The following is a 6,413-nucleotide window of genomic DNA, read 5'->3' on the forward strand; positions in this document are numbered from 1 at the left end:
GTGTAAGCTCTGTAAAAATATACCCGAAAGAAGTAAGGGCACGGACCCCGTGTTAGGGTCCATCCGGGGGTCCGTGTATCCACTGGATTTTGACACTTCGGAAGAAACAAAGGCACGGACCCCGTGTGCGGGTCCGTCTAGCCTCTGGAAAATCAAACCTACGAGAATTCCTTACACGGTGTTTATTCCTCCCAACTAAATAGAATGGATTAAGAATCGATACCTCGAGACCCACCATAGGACGCTATGGTATTGACCCCAACCCGTACAAACAATCCAAACGACCCCAATATCGACAAGCACAACAAAAACGACACAACTCGACTTTCGACACCATAACAATTCCTACGTCTCCTAATACCTCCCAAGCCATCCCCGTCTCAAAACGAAACGTCATATGGTGCCTAAACACATCTCACAACATGTCTAAACGCCGTAGTACTGGCCCGACGATACCCAATGAAGCCTGCAACAATAAAACTTCAAGAACACATCAAGAACGCATTTTTCGGAAAAACGCAGTTTGAGCAATCGCTCAAAAAATATCATAACTCACTCATTTCTTATCCAAATATTTTGAATTTACTGTCAAATCGAAGATATCAAAAAGTTCTACGTTTTATATGTTGAAAGATTTGCCAGAAAATTGATCGAAAAGTCACAGTATTTAAAATGACAGAAAATTTCGAGTTTTCAGATCTAAAATCGTTTCAAAACCGATCCAACAAATTTTTGCTCAAACGTTTTACAACTTATATGGATTTTTACGCTTAATAAACATTAGAACATATAATATAACAAGATCAATGCAGAAACAAAAGATTATATATGTCTTTTGATAATTAAAATACCGAAAGGACGATACCGAAGCGGGAAGGATGCGAGGATTGATCCGGGACGAACGTGGAACGATTTTCTTGCAACGAAATCAACGAAAAAATTGCTGGAAAATTAGAGGAAGTGGCGGCTGCTCTTGGCAATAAGAACCATATGTTTTTACTTAAAAAAAAATAAAATGGAAGTGAGGTGTGAATATTTGTGTGTGTGTGAAACGTGAGGTGTGTGTGAAAGGGGTGTGTGTGTGCGTGTGTTAGGTAATTAGGGAGTGAAAAATTTGCTTAATTACATAATTATAAAAGTAATTAAAAATACTAACTCCCTACTAACCTCTAATAAAATCTCTTAAATAATAAAAAAAATGCACAAGTACTAATCTTTAAAAGTTTTAAAATCTTAAAATCACTAAATAAATAATTTAGGATTTAAAATGCTTAAAATTAAATCTTTTAAAATGTCCGAAACCTAACTAAAAATAAAATACCATATTTTAAAATTGCTAAAAATCGTCGCCGATCTCTTTTTCTCAATCCCGCATCGAATAATCGCCTGAAACATGAAACTCAAGAAAACATTTAACGTGCATCACATAAACATAAATAATTCAAAATAATACATTTAAATAAATCATGCATCTCTAAAATCATTTTAAACTTAATTAAACATTTTAACAATTTAAATAAATGCATGGGTTTTACGTGTATTGAATTTGGGATCTACATTGATACTGGAGCAACTCGACACATATGCTCCAACAAGGGGATGTTCTCCAGATACATTCCATTGACCGAGAGAAAACTATACATGGGGAACTCCGCTACATCTGAGGTGGTGGGCACCGGAAATGTAGTACCGAAGATGACATCGGGTTTGGAAGTAACCCTTGTTGATGCACTTCATGTACCAGACATAAGAAAGAACCTCGTGTCGGGGTCTCTGTTGGTCAAACACGGGTTTGGACTAGTATTTGAGTCTAACAAGGTTGTATTGACCAAGAATGGTCATTTTATTGGAAAATGATATCTCGATGAGAACTTTTTCAAGTTGAATGTAATGGCTATAAGCCAAAAGGTTATAAGACCAAATTTGAGAATCAACTAGGCAAACAAATAAAGAGGGTTCGAAGCGATAGAGGGGACGAATACGGAGCACCGTTTGATGAATTCTGCACATTTTTAGGCATAGTTCATGAAACGTCTGCTCCTTATTCACCTCAATCGATTGGCATTTCCGAAAGAAAGAATCGAACTCTGAAAGATATCATGAATTCTATGTTAATAAGTTCAGGACTACCCCAAAACTTGTGGGGGGAAGCAATACTATCGGCTAATCACATCCTGAACAAGATACCCCACAAGAAAAATGACAAGTCACCTTAAGAACTGTGGAAAGATCATAAGCCTTCCTACAAGTACCTCAAAGTGTGGGGGTGTCTAACTAAGATTGAAATATCAAAGCCTAAACAAGAGCAAATTGGACCAAAGACGGTCGACTGCATATTCATCAGATATGCACATAATAGTAGTGCCTATAAGTTTATAGTGCACAAATCTGAAAATACAGAAATGACTACGGGCATGACAATTGAGTCAAAAAATGCAGTATTTTTTGAAAATATATTTCCTTGTAAAAAAACGAAAGAAAATTGTTCTAGCAAGCGAAAACTTGAGACGGAGCATGCAGGTCAAGTACCTACACATGAGCAAACTTTAAATGAAAATGTTATACCATTGGAAGGCTCTTCAAAGGATTAAAAGTCAAGAAAAAGTAAAAGGGCTAGAATCTCAAAGTCCTTTGGTCCAGACTGTAATGCCCGAGATTTATGGTGCTGTTAATCTGAAATGATTCATTGATTAATTGATGTGATTATAGACAGAACGGATCAGACCAGGATAGACGAAACGAAGATTGGAATTATGTGCGAGGAAAAGACCTCGCGCATATGCGCGACCCTGCCGGGCGCATATGCGCGAGGCTCGCGCATATGCGCGAGGCAGGCAGAGAACCTCGCGCATATGCGCGACATGGATCCGCGCATGTGCGCGAGGGTACCCGAGAGTTGTGAAGAATGGTGAAGGACCTCGCGCATATGCGCCGAATGAGGGCGCGCATATGCGCGAGCTGCCGAGAAGATCATTGCCGAGACCAGTAGGTCTCGCGGATATGCACCGGTGGAGGTCGCGCATATGTGCGAGACGTGTTGCACTTAGGATGAGCCATTTGCCCTTGACATGCATGATATAAATATAACAAGTTCATTCTTCCTTCAGATGAACAAACAAGAATCGAGAAATGCTTCAGAAAAGAGTGAAAAATCCTTACGCCTTTTTATTTCAATCTGCCCGTTAGATTTTGAATCCGACTTCAGTACCGTGTTTCTATCAACGCAGGCTACAATTGGACGTAAGTTTTCTTAAGTTTTGATATGATTTGAAATTATGATACTGTCAGAATCGAATATGATTCATATATGATGTTCTTGACATGTTAGACATCGTAGAATCGAAGTCAGATTGAGAAACAGATTGATTATGAAATTGTTATGATTTTCAGAGTTGAATTGATTGAGAATTAGTATCAAAATTGTATTATTATCGATTATAAGATGTTGGGATTGGTATCTGATTGATGTTGTATCGCTGGATATATTGAGACTGCGCCGTTATGCCGTTGAAACAGAATTTTATTAAGTTATGATTATATCCAGTATTGATTGAGTAGTGTATTGATATTATACTCCTTGATATTGTCATTGCCAGATTGAGTATTGACAGATTTGAATCAGAGACTTCGACAGAATCGGATTTACAGAAAGAAAGGTATAAGTCAATGTCGAACCGGGAGAATGACTCGAGTGTGAAATACTTGAGTTTCCCTAAATCACATACTTATTGTTATTGTGTTCATTGATTTGAATTGATATGCTTATTCTATTGATTTATAGAAAGCATGTATTAGACGAGTGATCTTGTGACATAGGTGCTGGATAGTGATGGAATCGTCACTGGCACATTGCACATTGTCACAGGATAGTGATTTGGCGAAAGTGCCAAAGTCTGTGACGGATAGGTCAAGACACCGGATGTTTGGTTATATCGAAGTGAATAGAATTGGAGTTTTTTCTATTACTGATATTCCATATGGAATACCAACGTCTGGAAACCGGGATCCCTAGACTAGGATTGAGTCTAGTCTGAGACGTGGAGTTACGAGTCTGATTGACGGTTTTATATTGATTATGTTTTCAGATTTGATACATATTACTAATATTTATTTCATGCTTTATATTGATTATATGATTGCATGTATCGTTGATTTATACTGGAATATATTTCTCACCGGCGTTATCCGGCTGTTGTCGTGTTTGTATGTGTGCATGACAACAGGTGGGACAGGATCAGGGTCGAGGAGATGAAGAGAGAAATCGTGATTAGAGTGGAGACTACGGATTTGGATCATAGATAGGGTTTGAACACTTGATATGTAGTTGTGGAACCTTAGTTTTAAATGACTGTATATGGTACAAGACTTGTACTTTTTTTCGATGTATATATTGAATGAATTCCATTACGTTTCGCATTTGACACTTATAAAAAAAAATTTAGACCCTGTTTATTATAATTGATTTAATTATTCCCACAGACGATTAAGAAATGAATTAGCGTCCGGGTCCCCACACAGACTTCCATAGTTTTATATTGGAGAATGAACCAAATGACATACAAGATGCTCTGGCTAGCCCTGAAGCTCATTATTGGAAATAAGCCATCAACGTTGAAATGGATTCCATTTTGCAAAACCATACTTGGGAACTAGTGGATCTTCCACCAGGTACCAAGCCATTGGGATGCAAATGGATATTGAAAAAGAAAACTAGAATTGATAGAAGTATTGAAAAATATAAAGCCAGGCTTGTGGCCAAAAGCTATAGACAAAGAGAAGGTCGTGATTTCTTCGACACGTATTCACCAGTTTCAAGAATAACTTCCATTCGTGTGCTCATTGCCATTGCAGTTTTGCATAACCTTGAGATACATCAAATGCATGTCAAAACAGCATTCTTAAATGGTGAACTTGAAGAAGAAATATATATGGAGCAACCTGAAGGCTTCATAGTTAAAGGACAAAAAAGAAAGGTCTGTCGTTTAATTAAGTCACTATACGGACTTAAACAAGCGCCCAAGCAGTGGCACGAAAAATTTGACAAGGTAGTATTGTCTAACGGATTTAAGATTAATGAGTGTGACAAATGTGTTTACATTAAAGACACTCGAGAATCTTATGTGATAATATGTCTATATGTGGATCACATGCTAATAATGGGGAATAGCCAAGAGTGATTAAGGGTACAAAGAAAATGTTGACAAAACATTTTGATATGAAAGATATGGGTATTGCTGATGTAATTCTAGGGATTAAAATCTTTGGAACTCCAGAAGCAATAGTCCTATCTCAGTCTCATTATGTAGAAACAATGTTGAAGAAGTTTAACGCTTATGACTCTACCCCAATAAAAATTCCTTTAGACGTGAATGTCCATTTGGCGAAGAATCGTGGAGAACCAGTTTCCCAACTGGAATACTCCAGAATTATTGGAAGCCTTATGTACATCACTAATTGTACTAGACCTAACATCGTTTGTGCGGTTAACAAGTTAAGCCGATTTACAAGTAACCCTAGTGATGCACACTAGAAGGCGTTGACAAGGGTGCTTAGATATTTAAAACACACCTCAGAATATGGGTTAAATTACACAAGGTATCCTGCAGTACTTGAGGATACTGTGATGCAAATTAGATTTCTGACACCAAGGACTCCAAATCCACAAGCGGCTAGTATTTAGCATTGGTGGAGGAACAATCTCTTGGAGGTCATCGAAGCAAACTTGCATTGCTAGATCTACTATGGAATCAGAGTTAATAACGCTAGATAAAGCTGCAGAAGAAGTTTAATGCCTTCGCAACTTTCTAGAGAACATTCCATGATGGACAAGTCCAGTGCCAGCAATCTTGATACATTGCGACAGTCAGTCGGAAATTGCAAGGGCACAAAACAGTATGTACAATAGCAAGTCTCGACACATTCGTCGAAGACATAATACTGTGCGACAGTTGATTTCTAATGGATTTATATCCGTTGATTATATTAAATCAAAGGATAACTTAGCGGATCCGTTTACAAAAGTATTAAATAGAGATCAAATGTACTGTCTGTCAAGAGCAATATGTATAAAACCTACAAATAAAGTTTTCATAGTGGGAACTCAACCTTGTTGATTGGAGATCCCAAGATCTTGCTTCAATGGGACAACTAAGTTATGAGAACTTGAGGTATCACTCTTCATTCCTAAGACGATGAGTGAAGTTGCCTACAAAGGTAGTGAGGTTAAGTATTGTACTTTTAGCTTGCAAAAGCGGGTAAGTAGGATACCCTTTTTACAAGGAGATCACATATGTACGTGTGAGGACATGCCGCCTCGATGAAACACGTATGAAGCCAAGATGTGTTCCGTGGCCAAAACAGACACAACCGATAAAACTAAATGGAAATGGAAGGAAGGCTATCATGTGGGTACA

The sequence above is a fragment of the Primulina tabacum genome, chromosome 2, assembly GCF_025594145.1.
Source record: "Primulina tabacum isolate GXHZ01 chromosome 2, ASM2559414v2, whole genome shotgun sequence".
In the NCBI taxonomy this organism is placed as follows: domain Eukaryota; kingdom Viridiplantae; phylum Streptophyta; class Magnoliopsida; order Lamiales; family Gesneriaceae; genus Primulina; species Primulina tabacum.